Genomic DNA, 14,987 nt, shown 5'->3' with positions numbered 1-14,987 from the left:
TTTGGATGGGTTGTTACTGACTTCCAGTTCCACTGTGATCCCCAAAGTTGATTTTGTTACTTTAAGAAGTATATCTATATGAGGACATAAAATTTAGTTGGGTTTCATTGCTTTTGTTTTGGTTATTTCAATTTTGAAGAAGGTATGAATAGATTCAGATTTAGATGACTGACAACCTAAGTTGGCTTGTGATAAATCAAAGCTTCTTTCTAGAAGTTTTGACCCAGAGGATATCAATCACAACAACAGAAATATGGACAAACTGACAATAGAAGTGCATGTAATTATCCACATCCTGAATTTTAGACCAATTCATTCCCCCTTATCTGATTACATTGACAGTCATCCTAATATTCCCTAAAGAAGAGATTGGAACTTTCTCTTCACAGCAGCTGACCAGTTCACAAGAAAAGTGACATGGAGTTCCCACTGGGGCTAGTGGGTTAAGAAACTGCCATAGCCTCCATGAAGATTTGGATTTGATCCCTGGCCTCACTCAGAGGGTTAAGGATCAAGCATTGCTACAAGCTGCAACATAAATACAGATGTGCCTCAGATCTAGTGTTGCTGTGGCTGTGTGTAGGCCTCAACTGTAGCTCCCATTTGACCCCTAGCTGGGGAACTTCCATATGCCATAAGTACAGCCTTAAAAAAAAAAAAAAAAAAAGTAGGAGTTCCCATTGGGGCGCAGTGGTTGGCGAATCTGACTAGGAACCATTAGGTTGCGGGTTCGATCCCTGCCTTTGCTCAGTGGGTTAAGGATCTGGCATTGCTGTGAGCTGTGGTTTAGGTTGCAGACACAGCTCGGATCCTGTGTTGCTGTGGCTCTGGTGTAGGCCAGTGGCTACGGCTCCAATTTGACCCCCAGCCTGGGAATCTCCATATGCTGTGGGAGCGGCCCTAGGGAAAAAAAAAAAAAAAGAAGTGGAATGACAGATCATTCTAGTTTAGATTTCTCACAGTAAAGTGGAATCTTTACTAGAAACAATTTTTATAAAGCTTTGCCTCACTTCATAATTTCCATTGAGCTCCATACTCATATGTATGAACAGAGTCATTAGATGTAAGAAGATTCCTTTTCATGAAAAATATAGACAAAAGAAACAAAACAATGAAACTCAATAAAATATAAACAGGACAGGAAGAAATAACCTTTGATAAATTAAATTTTAAAAATACAGGTGGTATAAATTGAAATGAAAATAAAAATAAATACAGAAACATTCATTTAATAAAACCAAAACATATTCTTGCTAGTTAAAAATATTAGCAGTAAAAAAAAAAAATCAGTAGAAGGGTTAGATGACCAAAATGAACAAATAGTCAAGAAGGAAGTATAAGAAAACTAAAGAATAAAATCAAATTAAAGAGAAAAAAATGGATAATTAGTGTAACAGATCAAATACTGAGTAATAGCATTTCTAAAACTGGAGAACAGAAGAAATAAAAGAAAGGCTATTATCAATGGAATAAATCAAGAACATTTTCCAATGGTGAAAGTCATGTAAAGTCATATTAAAGGATTTCCTGAGACCCCTTTAGGTTAGTGACTAGCAATATTGTACTCCTTCATATACCCAAGAGGAATAATATATTCACAAGATTTTTCAGAGATTAAAAAAGTGCCAACAAACAGAATGACTTTCAATTCATAACAAACTGAACAATTCATTCTATTCCAAGAAGAATATTATAGCTAGATAAAATATTATTTGTATAAAAAGCTAAAAAGATATTAGCATCTCAAATATTTGCATTCTCCAGTAAAGTGTTTAAGAATAAATGTGCTTCTCTAAAAAGCAGAGTCAACAATGAAGCAAGAAGATATGGGTCACAGAAAACTAGAGAGAACCTACATAACATATAATGATCAGAATTTAATGTGACAGTTGTCAGTTTTGCATCAGACTTAGAGAGTGATATTTCAGACTGAAGCAGATCAGCCATCCTTAACCAGACACAGATGTCTCAAGGTCATTTACAAGATGCCTGCTGCCTTATATCATCTTTTTTAGGTATATACAAATTGTGGGGAGAAGCATCAAGATGGCAGAGGTATAAGATGTCAAGCTCACCTTCCCTCACAAACATAATAAAAAAAACACATCTACATGTAAAATGACTCACACAGAACATTTACTGAATGCTGATAGAAGAACTTAAACCTCCAAAAAGGGCAAGAAACTCTTGACATAAGTGGGTAGAACAAAATAATAAGAGAGAGAGAGAGAGAAAAGGAATCAGGTCGTGTCCAGCATTCCTGAGAGGGAGCTGTGAAAGAGAAAAGGAACCCACATCCTGGGAAGCCACCTAACCAAAGGGGAGATTAGCTGAGATGGTGGAACCTCAAAGTCACCAAGAAATGTGCAGCAGCTGGACTGAGGAGGGTAAAGTAGAGTGAGAGCAGCACAGATCATCTGCACCACTGTCCAGGACATAACAGCCTGAGATACTCAGGCAGGGGCTGGACACTGAGACTCAGGCTATGGAGATCATTTTTAGGTGCTTCTTTTGTGGGCTACAGGGGGTTGGGCACTTCTTGTATGGGCTAAGGGCAGCTAATTGCAACATGGTGCTTCTTGCATGATCAACAGACAACAGGGATGGACCACAGAAGTTGTCTCAGAGGCCAGAGGGAGGTGTGGCCTGCCACTACTTGGGGCCTGGAGAGGACCAGGGTTGGCTGTGTAGGGACAGCCTGAGAGGCTAAGGAGTGGTGTGCCACTGGCAGGGGAGCAGTGTGCTACTGGATGGGGAGTGGAACACCATGGCAGCGGGAACCTTCTCTTGGCCCACAGGAGAAGCAAGGCACCATTGCAAGGGAGGGCAAGAGGAGGAGGGGCAGGCAAGAGGAGGAGGGGTGGACAGCCATAGGAATCTCCCTGCACACATGCACGTGGGCTCTCCGAGGGACGGTTACCTCTGGTGCAGGCTACAAGTGGTGAGAGACCTCTTGAACTGACTAAGGGAAACTGGGTGCTTCTTTTGTGGTCAGGCACGTCTTGTATGGGCTAAGGGCAGCTAATTGCAACATGGTGTCTCTTGTAGGATCAACAGACAACAGGGATAGACCACAGCAGTTGTCTCAGAGGCCAGAGGGAGGTGTGGCCTGCCACTACTTGGGGCCTGTGAATGGGCTCCACCTATGGCCCCAGTCATCTCAAGCATCGGCAAAAAAAAAAAAAAAAAAAAGAGGTCAATGCAACTGAGCACCACACGCTATTGCTTTCACTGTCCTGGGAACGCACCATCTTGCTGCTGCCACTGCAAAATGCTCTGGCAGCACCCAGATGCTTAATCACTGTCCCTTCCAAAGACCCTGCAACTAGGAGCAGCTTGTGAAGCATCTCATACATGGGCTAAGTGGGATGGGATGCTTCTTAAATAGTCTCAGGTGGTGGGGGCAAACCACCGCAGTTATCTCTGACTCCAGAGGTGGGCGTGACCTGCCACCAAGGACTCCAGAGGTGAGCATGGCCTGCCACCAAGGCACCAATCATCTCCAACCACCTTGCACGCCCAGTCACCTCAGAGGATGAAATTGCTATCAAACACTACTTATTGTTGTTCTCACTCCCCTGGGAACCCACACACCATGCTGCTGCCACTACCAAAAGCTCTGGACACCTCATAAATCTGCCTAAGGCTCATTAACACTTCCCAGGGCCTTGCAACTAGGAGTAGCTTGTGCCACCTTCCGGCAGGTCCTTGCTGCTGTTAAGAGCACAGCAACCAGGCATTGATTACTACCCTACCCATTGCCTCTTCCTCTCTGGAAAAATGCTCAGCACTCTGGGGGTAATAGAGACAGCAAATATCCAAACTCCCATGCCAAAAATAAATAGTAGCCCCCCCAAAATACAAAGGGGTGCTCTTGCATAAAAATAGCCTGCCAAGTCTACAGTTTGGCTTCCCTAAACTCACAGAAAAAGAAAAACATAAAATGAAGAAGCTCAGAAATCATTCCCAGTTAAAGGAACAGGAGAATTTACATGAAGCAGCAAACAATGAAACAGAGCTCTGCCCAATGACAGACATTGAGTTCAAAAGGGAGATAGTGAAAATACTGAAGGAATTAAGGCTGAGTATCAAGGAATTAAGAGCAGATATGAATAGAAATGTAGATTCCTTTAGAAAGGAACTAGAAAATATGAGGAGGAACATAGAAAATTATAAAATTCATTTGCAAAGACACAAATAGGGCTAAAGGCACAAAAGAGCAGAATGAATAATGCAGAGGAATGAATTAGTGATGTGGAAGATAGAATAATGGAAATCACACAATCAGGACAGAAAACCAGATGAAAAAACACAAAAGCAATATAAGAGATATATGGGATAATATAAAGCAGGCCAATCTACACATAATAGAAATTCCAGAAGGAGAAGAAAAAGAAAAGGGGATTGAAAATATATTTGAAGAAATTATGTCAGAAAACTTTCCAAATCTAAAGGAAACTGATATCAAGATACAGGAAGCACAGAGGGCCTCAAACAAGTTAAACCCTAACAGGCCCACACCAAGACATGTTATAATAAAAATGGCAAAAGTTAACAGTATAGAGCAGATTCTAAAGGCAGCAAGAGAAAAACAAAGCATTAATCATAGGGAACCACCATCAGGCTATCAGCTGATTTTGCTACAGAAATGTTACAGGTCAGAAGAGAGTGGCAAGATAAAGACAAAGTTCTGACAGAAAAAAATTTGCAGCCTAGAATATTTTATCCAGCAAGAATACCATTTAAAATAGAAGAGGAAATAAAGAATTTCTCCAACAAACAAAAGCTAAAAGAGTACAGCAATGCTAAAATCATTCTAAAAGAAATACTGAAGGGCTTCTCTAAATAAAAAAGAAAGTAAGAAGGATGTAGGAAACCACAACTGGAAAACAATCATTTCAATAAGCCAGCATACAGCTCTAACAATAGGAAAAAAAAAATACTGTAAAAGTGATGATATACATAAGGAACAGCAAAAGGACGAACATTAAGATTTTATTTTATTTTTTTGTCTTTTTAGGGCCACATCCACAGCCTATGGGGGTTCCCAGGTGAGGGGTCTAATCAGAGCTGTTGCCATCAGCCTAAGCCATAGCCACAGCAATGCCAGATCCGAGCCATGTCTTTGACCTACACAACAGCTCACAACAACACCTGATCCTTAACCCACTAAGCGAGGCCAGGGACCAAACACACAACATCATGGCTCATAGTCAGATCTGTTTCCACTGCACCAAGACAGGAACTCCTCAAACATGAAGATTTTTAAAAATGACTTCAAAGTAATAGAATATGGGGATGGAAAGCAAGAAAATCTAGACTCTTATTTCTTTTTTTTTATTAGTGTGTTGAGCCTATCCGACTGTCATGTTAAAGCAAATAGATAAAGGAAGGGGTTAACATACTTGAAAAACTGGGTAATCACAAATCAAAACCAAACGTAACATTCACAAAAACTGAAAAAAAAACAACTAAAAAAAAACTAAAAAAAAAAGTATACAAGCATAAAATAAATGGGAAACATCAACAACAAAAATAAATAAATAAATAAAAGAAGAAAGGAGAAACATAGAATCAACTGGAAGACAAGGTTTAAAATGGCTATAAATACATATCTATCAATAATTGCCTTAAATGTTAATGGACCGAATGCTCCAATCAAAAGACACAGAGTGGCAGATTGGATAAAAAAGCAAAAGCCTACAATCTGCTGTCTACAAGAGACTCAACTTAGGGAACAGGACACATATAGATTAAAAGTGAGGGGATAGGAAAAGATATATCATGCCAATGAACAAGACAGGAAATCAGTAGTTGCAATGCTCATATCAGACAAAATAGACTTTAAAATAAAGGCCGTAAGGAAAGACAAAGAAGGACACTATTTAAGCGTAAAAGGATCCACTCAAGAAGAGGATATTACAATCATCAATATATATGCCCCTAATACAGGAACACATACAACATATATTAACACACATAAAAGGAGAACTTGACAGGAATACAATCATAGTAGGAGACTTTAACACACCATTAACATCAATGGACATACCCTATAGAACGAAAATCAATAAGGCAACAGAGATCCTAAATGACACAATAGAAAATTTAGACCTAATCTACATTTTCAGGACATTATATCCAAAAAAAAAAAAAAAATCAGAACATACCTTCTTCCTAATTGCACATGGAACATTCTCAAGAATTGATCACATACTGGGGCACAAAGCTAACCTCAGCAAATTGAAGAGTATAGAAATTATTTCAAGTATCTTCTCTAACCACAATGGCATGAAACTAGAAAACAACCACAGGAAAAGAAATGAGACAGAAACTAACTATATGGAGACTAAACAACATGCTACTAAAATACCAATGAGTCAATGAGGAAATCAAAAAGGAAATTAAAAAATACCTCATGAAGACAAAATCACTCAAAATATATGGGATGCCTCAAAAGCAGTGCTCAGAGGGAAGTTCATAGCAATGCAGGCCTTCCTCAATAAAGAAGAAAAATCTCAAATCGAAAACTTAACCCAACACCTAAATGAATTTGAAAAAGAAGAACAAGAAAAACCTAAAGTCAGCAGAAGAAAGGAAATCATCAAGACAGAGAGGAAATCAATAGAATAGAGATTCAAAAAACAATAGGAAGTCAATAAAACCAAGAGCTGGTTCTTTGAAAAGGTAAAAAAAATTGACAAAGCTTTTGCCAGACTCACAAAAAGGAGAGAAAAATCCAAATAAATAAAATAAGAAATGAAAAAAGGAGAAACTGCAACAGATACTGCAGAAATAAAAAATTAAGATAATACTATGAACAATTTTATGCCAACAAATTTGAAAACCTAGAAGAAATGAACAACTTTCTAGAGACTTACAGTCTGCCAAACCTGAAAAAAAAAAGAAATAGATCAATAGAACAGACAAATCAATAGAAATTAAATTGAATATGTAATAAAAACAATCCCTACAAATAAAAGTCCAGGACCAGATGGCTTCACAGGTGAATTCTATGAAGCAAACAAAGAGGAATCTATACTAATTTATACCCATTCTTCTTAAACTTTTTCAAATGGTTGAAGAAGAAGAAACAATCCCAAGGACATTCCATGAAGCCACCATCATCCAAATAACAAAATGGACAAAGATACCACCATAAAAGAAAACTATAGGCCAATAAGTTTGATGAATATAGATGCAAAAATTCTCAAATCAAACCCAACAACATATAAAAAAGATCATACACCATGACCAAGTGGGATTCATCCCAGGTTCACAAGGATAGTTCAACAAATGCAAATCCATCAATGCCATACACCATGTTAACAAAACAAAAGTAATAGATGCAGAAAAAGCATTTGACAAATCTAACATCCATTCATGATCAAAACTCTTAACAAAGTGGGTAAAGAGGGAACGTACCTTAACATAATAAAAGCCGTTTATGAGAAACCCACAGCAAATGTAATACTCAATGGAGAAAAGCTGAAAGCCTTTCCACTAAAATCTGGAACAAGACAAGGATGCCCACGCTCACCCTTGTTTTCAGCATAGTATTGGAAGTCCTAGCCACAGCCAATCAGACAAATAAAAGAGAAGAGGTAAAATTGGAAGAGAAGTAAAATTGTCACTCTATGCAGATGACATGATACTCTATATAGAAAACCCTAAGAACTCAAACCAAAAACTACTCAAACTAATCAACAGATTCAGCAAAGTAACAGGATGCAAGATTAACATTCAGAAACCAATCACTTTTCTGTATACTAACAATGAAATATTAGAAAAATAATACAAAAAATACAATGCCTTTTAAAATTGGATCCCCAAAAATCAAATTCCTAGGAATAAACCTGACGAAGGAGGTGAAAGACATATGCTGAGAAGTATAAAACATTAATCAAGGAAATTAAAGAGGATTCAAAGAAATGGAAAGATATTCCATGCTCCTGGGTTGGAAAAATTAATATTGCAAAAATGGCCATACTACTCAAATCAGTCTACAGATTCAATGCAATCCCTATCAAATTATCCATGATATTTTTCATAGAACAAGAAAAAACAGTCCAAAAATTTATATGGAACCACAAAAGACCCAGAATTGCCAAAGAAATGCTAAGGAACAAAAACCAAGCAGGAGGCATAACTATCCCAGACTTCAGGCAATATTACAAAGCCACAGTACCCAAGACAGCATGGTACTGGTACCAAAACAGACATACAGACCAATGGAATAGAATAGAGAACCCAGGAATAAACCCAGACACCTACAGTCATTTAATCTTTGACAAATGAGGCAAGAATATAAAATTGGAAAAAGACAGTCTTTTCAGGAAGTGTTGTTGGGAAAACAGAACAGCTGCATGTAAATCAATGAAATTGGAACACATCCTCACACCTTGCACAAAAATAAACTCAAAATGGCTTAAGGACTTAAATGTAAAACAAGACACCATAAAACTCCCAGAAGAGAACATGGGCAAAATATTCTCTGATATCAACCTTACAATTGTTTTCTCAGGTCAGTCTCCCAGGGAAGCAGAAATAAAGGCAAAAATAAACCAATGGAACCTAATCAAACTTACAAGCTTTTGAATGGGAAAAGTGACCATAAAAAAAAGAGACACCTTACAAAAATGGAGAAAATAGTGTCAAATGATGCAACTGAAAAGGCTTAATGTCTAAAATATGCAAGCAACTTATACAACTCAACAGCAAAAAAGCCAACAACCCAATGGAAACATGGGCAAAAGACCTGAATAGATTTTTTCCAAAGAAGATATACAGATGGCCAACAAGAACCTTAAAAAATGCTCAACATCACTGATTATTAGAGTAATGCAAATAAAATCTATTATGATGTACCACGTCACAACAGTCAGAATGGCTGTCATTGATAAGTCCACAAATAACAAATGCTGGAGAGGGTGTGGAGAAAAGGGTACCCTCATGTTAGTGGGAATGTAAATTGGTACAACCACTGTGGAAAAGAGTATGTAGATACCTTAGAAAACTATACATAGAACTACCATATGACCCAGCAATTCTGCTCTTGGGCATATATCCACACAAAACTTTCCTTAAAAAAACACATATACTTGCACATTCATTGCAGCTCTATTCACAATAGCCAAGACATGGAAACAACCTAAATGTCCATCAACAAATGAATGGATTTAGAAGATGTGATACATATACACGATGGAATACTACTCTGCCATAAAAAGAACAAAATAATGCCATTTGCAGCAACACGGATGGAACTAGAGACTCTAATACTAAGTGAAGTAAGTCAGAAAGAGAAAGACAAATACCATATGATATCACTTATGTCTGGAATCTAATATATGACAGAAATGAACCTTTCCACAGAAAAGAAACTCATGGACTTGGAGAATACACTTGTGTTTGCCAAGGGAGAGGGGGAGGGATTGGGGTGGACTGGGAATTTGGGGTTAATAGATTCAAACTATTGCTTTTAGAATGCATGAGCAATGAGATCCTGCTGTATAGTACTAGGAACTATAACTAGTCACTTATGATGGAGCATGATTATGTGAGAAAAAGGAATGTACACATGTATGTGTGACTGGGTCACCTTACTGTACAGTAGAAAATTGACAGAACACTGTAAATCAGATGTAATGGAAAAAAGTAAAAATCATTACAAAAAAAAAATACAACATATTGTGCCATATGTATTTTACATATTTCTTACATGCAAGGTGTAACTTTCAGGAAAAATATAAATTTTAATATACTAATATGAGAATTTCTTATTTCTCTCTGTTATAAAAAATAACAAAATAATACATTCCTTACCCACTTTATACAGATTGGTTTATTTTGCTCTTATTTTATATATATTAATCCTCTTGTGAAATTCCCCAGTTTTGTGTGTTCTGATATTTCCTATTCATACTAGGTTTTATTGTTTTTCTAACATAATATTAAAATCTGCCATCAATATTGCTACCATTCCTCTACCAAAGTAAAGAAAATGGGATGGCAGTTTCTAGATGAAAAATGTTGAATATTTTCATTATTAGTTTCAATTAATGATTCAACAATTATATTATTTCTCAATTAAGTTATCGCACATTGTAGGAAGTCCAGCCTGCAGAAATAGGAATATAATGTGATGTGTGAGCCTGAATGGGATACTGATTTAAGATTCTACCTTCAGAGGGAAAATGTGCTGTGTAAGTTTAGAATTATTAACATTCAGACTCTCCCTGGCAGAAGAATTGCTAGCACTGGGACTCATTAAAGTGTCTACACCTGCTTCCTTCTGTCTCACAAAATTAGTGCATTTCTTGCATGATTCATCACTCCTAATAAGCCCTGTATTTTGAACTAAGAGAAGAAAAGAAGCAATGGTATCTTTCATTTGATTGAAAGCAAAAGAATAACAAATTGAAAATTTTGAGTGATTTCCCTGGTTAATTTAATAAGTTATATGTTTGATGATTTCATTTTCAAAAATTGCTAGGTTGATTGATACATCACCTTAAAAAAACACTTTAATCTCATTTTCACAAACTCTGAGAGAATTAGAAATATTTTTGCATATTGAGATAATTCATAAGAGAATAGATTGTTAGTTCAAATTTACCCAGTGAATTTTGGAGCTAACATATTAATGTATATGAGCTGATATTCCCCTTTGAAAGACAGAGAGATTAAAAATCCACTATTTATATTCTTTACCACAGTCTATGAAAATAGACTGCTACATCATTCCACATAAATGGTTCTATGGAAGAGTTTCAGCTTCCCCTTGAACCCTAATTCAACTAGTCCTATGGTAAGAAAGTAGAGAAATGAGAGAATTCTGTACTATAACTTCTTATAGTTACTTTTTGCTTGTCTGTGACAGTAAAACACTGCTTGGGAAAGAGGAAAACTAAATGGTTCATTATTGCTTATAGACATTGTGGGTTAGTTTTACATTTTTTGTCTAAAAGGAGGCAATAAGGCCATTTCCTAGAGAGATAAAAGAAAACAAAAAACAGTTTCCCTTGTTTTCTATTAGAAATTGAGGAAAAATAGTGGTTATATCAAAGCACAGAAGTATAACAAACTTCCCCTTGTGACTGCTGCCTCTGAACTTCCAATTTACACACTAATTATTCACCAGGATTTGAAATCCCCCAGGGGCCTCAAACTTCCTTTTCTTCCAAATCCTCCCTGCATTGTCACCCCAGCCCTCTCTCCAGAGAGTCTATTCTTGCCAAGTCATCTCCATAAAAAGCTCCTCTTCAAGGCCATTGAGATCCCTTGGAGTTAACTAGGAAGCCATTAAGCTCAGGAGAAACTTCTCTCATTTCCCTCTACCATGGACTGCTCTTCTATTTCTGTGGTCAGACAACTTTCTACTGCACTTGGCAAAATGCCACCCAAAATAGTAAGGGTCTGCATGTTTTATTTTTTCAAATGTTTTTTAACTTCTTAGTTTGTCTATTAAGTCATTAATTAGAAATCTTTTTTATTCTTTTTTTTTTTCCTGACTCCTCCAGAGAAAGCAGATAGAGGAAAAAATAAGCATTGGCTCTTAAGAAATTTAATGTAATGGTGCTAGGGCACAATGGAGATAAACACATGCTAAATATTGATAAATTCAAAGTTGAATAGAAACAAAACTACATAAGACTGAATGATTAAAATGCATTTCTATTGAAGTTATCTAAGATACCTGCAGAAAATAAATTTTGAATAAAATAATAGACGGTTGTATGCAAACCAACCAAACAAAATGGCTACAACATATCATTGACCCAAAGCAATAAGTTACTCAAAGGAAAGTGCCTGGCAGGAAAAAAAAAAAAAAAAAAAAAGAGCTTGAACTAAACTTGAAATAAACATACAGGTAGAGATATGGAGAGAAACTAGGAAAGCTTTTGAGGTGAGAAAAATTTGAGCAATAACAACAACAACAACAAAATACAGGCAAGTAACAATGTCATCCCATTTAAGCCCAAAACAAGGTTATGTAATTGGCTGTAGGAGGAAAGCTAGATGTAGGGAAGTCCAAAATTGAAGTGAAAGAGATTTAAAGTTGGAGTAGTACAAATGAATGTACAATCAAAACATATATTTGGTTGTTCCCATCATGGATCAGTGGTAAAGAACTCAAACAATATCCATGAGGACACGGGTTCAATACATGGCCTTGCTCAGTAGGTTAAGGATCTGGCATTTCCATGTTGTGGTGTAGTTCTCTGACACAGCTTGGATCCTATGTTTCTGTGGCTGTGGGACAGGCCAACAGCTACAGCTCCAATTTGACCCCCACCCTGGAGATTTACGTATACCATGGGTGTGGCCCTAAAAGACCAAAAAAACTTTTTGTTTAATATAATATACAGCCACACCCCAGGAACCAACTTCTGTGGTGTCACCAGGCTAACTGTGTTCTAAGAACAGCAGTGAAACATAGTGTTTTTTTATATAATCAGTATAAAGACAATTGTGACACATAATTTAGTCCAAAGAATTAGGTAGAGAGTATCCTGGCACAAAGTAACTTGTTCTAAGTCAGATCAGTTTGATATTATGTATTGTACACTTATTATGTAAGTGTTCAATAGCAATGTAAGAAAGAGAATAAATAAGTTAATACTGTTCTTGTACTCAAGGACCCTCACAAGATATAGTCATAATTAAAGTAAGGATAATGCAAGGTATGGTGAAATAAATGCCTAGATACATGAATAGAGGGTATCATAGGAAGAAAATAGATATCTGAGGGGGGGTGGATATATAAATAACAGCTATCAGAAGAGGAGAATTACACAAATAAAGAATTATAGGAGCATCATAGAGGAAGATTAAATTTAAAAAAATGTAAATTTTGCCCAGTGTGATAAACCACATAAGGGAATTATAAGTGCAGACAGCAACATACATGGGCAATGCTTAGCTCCAGAGAGAAGTAATTGGGAAATAGAAGATATTTAGGATTTTAGTGAGGAATTAAGCTTAAATTTAAGCTAGTGCAAATTGTAGAGTTCTTTAATACCAAGCTAATATGTTTGGGATTTTGTTAATAGCAAGTGAAGAAGAAATATTTAAGCATTTTGGAAAGGGAGTGATGATTCAGAAAAGCAGTTGAAGGTCAGTAACAAAGGCAAGGATAATTTCAGAAGGAGGAAAGTTGGAAGATAAAGGAGGAGAAGAAGGACACCAGGAAAGTGGACTCAAATCCAAGGCCAGGGTATAATACCTGAGCATACAGGGTCAACAATTACGTATACCATATTAGAAAAAGAATTGGTCAAGTTCTTCCAAATTATTATACCTACTTTCTGTCATTTCTCTTCTATGGTTTTATTCTTTGAAACCTGAACAATTTTATGTCCTCTAGTCTTTTCTTGTTAAATATTAGTAATATGGAGTCTTACAAAACCTATTTTATATAAAAAAGTTTCAGATATGTATAAAAAATTAACTTGAATCAGGAAAAATGATTTCATCCTCTTCAAGTTTTATTTATTTAATTTTTTATTTAAAAATTTTTATTAACATATAGTTGATTTACAATTATGTGCCAAATTTTGCCATACACTTTGAGATTTAAATATAATGTATCAATTGATGGAATATGACCCACTACTGTTTCAACTAATGGCCGTGTCTTAGAAAAATGTGTGATTTGTAGCCATGTGAAGCAAAAAAATGAAAATGGGAAACCATCAAAGATTACTCTAAGGTGAAGAAAACTGATAAGAAAATTGATAAGAAAGAAAAGAGATACTAAAAAACAAGCTTCCTATGGTTTGTTAAAGGCTTAATGTCTCATTTCACTAGGATTAAAAATAAAAACATAAGGGTATATTTGAATGATTATCTCACTTAAAATATGTCATAAATTAGAAGAGTAACTTTTCATCTAACTTTTCCCAGTTTTGAAAACCTGGTTTAAAAATTGGAACTTGAAGGGGAGAGAAATTCAAGAACATTACATTCGCAAGGCAGTATCTTACCATGCGTAAAGTGTGGTATATAGACAAGGAAAAGTACAGTATATAGGCTAGGTAATATATTAAGTTTCTAAGCTATTGACATGGATGAAAACTGAAGTTATGATCTGTAGTGGTTTATAACAGGTGGGTAAATTCACATCTTGGCTTGATTACTGAAAATCTCAGAGACCAGAGAACCCCAAATATGTTCCCTCAAACCTGAGATTTTGGGGCAGAAGTTTGGAATTAGTTGAATTTTATCAGGGATTAATGACTGGTAATAATTATTTACCACTTATAACCATCCTCAGCAACATTCAGAAATTTTATTCACAGAAAAAGAAAGGAAGTGAATAGAATTGTATTATGATAGGCTAGATTTCTCTCTGTATAGTAGTAAAAATGAGCAAGTTTTTCATGTTCGCATATAGCCTGGTACAGGAGATTCCAGACCTAGAGGAAGACTATAAAAATTCTGTTTTAAAAATTATGTCCTGGAATTCCCTGATGGTGGAGCAGGTTAAGGATCTGGCATTGTCACTGCTATGGCTTTGGTCACTGCTCTGGTGCAGTTTCAATCCCTGGCCTGGAAATTCTGAATGCCATGGACACAGAAAAAAAAAAATCCTTAATGTTTTTTAAGATATGTTTTTTACATATTCTGAATTATTGTCCTTTTTTTTTTTTTAGGAAAATTTCCCCAGTGTATTTTGTATTTTCTTTGTTTATTCTTTCATTCCCATTAAAAATGTTTTATTTTTAATTTTCACTAATTTTTTGTTCTTTTTAAAATGATATTCAGGTTTTTGGGTTTTTTTTAAATAGATTTATTATGTGTAAATTATACATAATATCTATATCTATTTTTAAGCTACTAAGTTTGAACATACATAGCTACACATATTTTCAACAGAAGTCTGAAGTATTATTAGCGTGATAGACATACAGAATAGCTGGTGACTGTATATTACCTTTTTCTTTCTTTGTTTCAATCCCCCATTGTCTTGAGGTACAGTAATG

This window comes from Sus scrofa, chromosome 2 (assembly GCF_054392235.1).
Source record: "Sus scrofa isolate SSC_HxYL_T2T_F1_AM1 chromosome 2, Sscrofa_HxYL_maternal_Yorkshire_Landrace_v2.0, whole genome shotgun sequence".
NCBI lineage: Eukaryota > Metazoa > Chordata > Mammalia > Artiodactyla > Suidae > Sus > Sus scrofa.
This window is presented reverse-complemented; position numbering follows the sequence as displayed.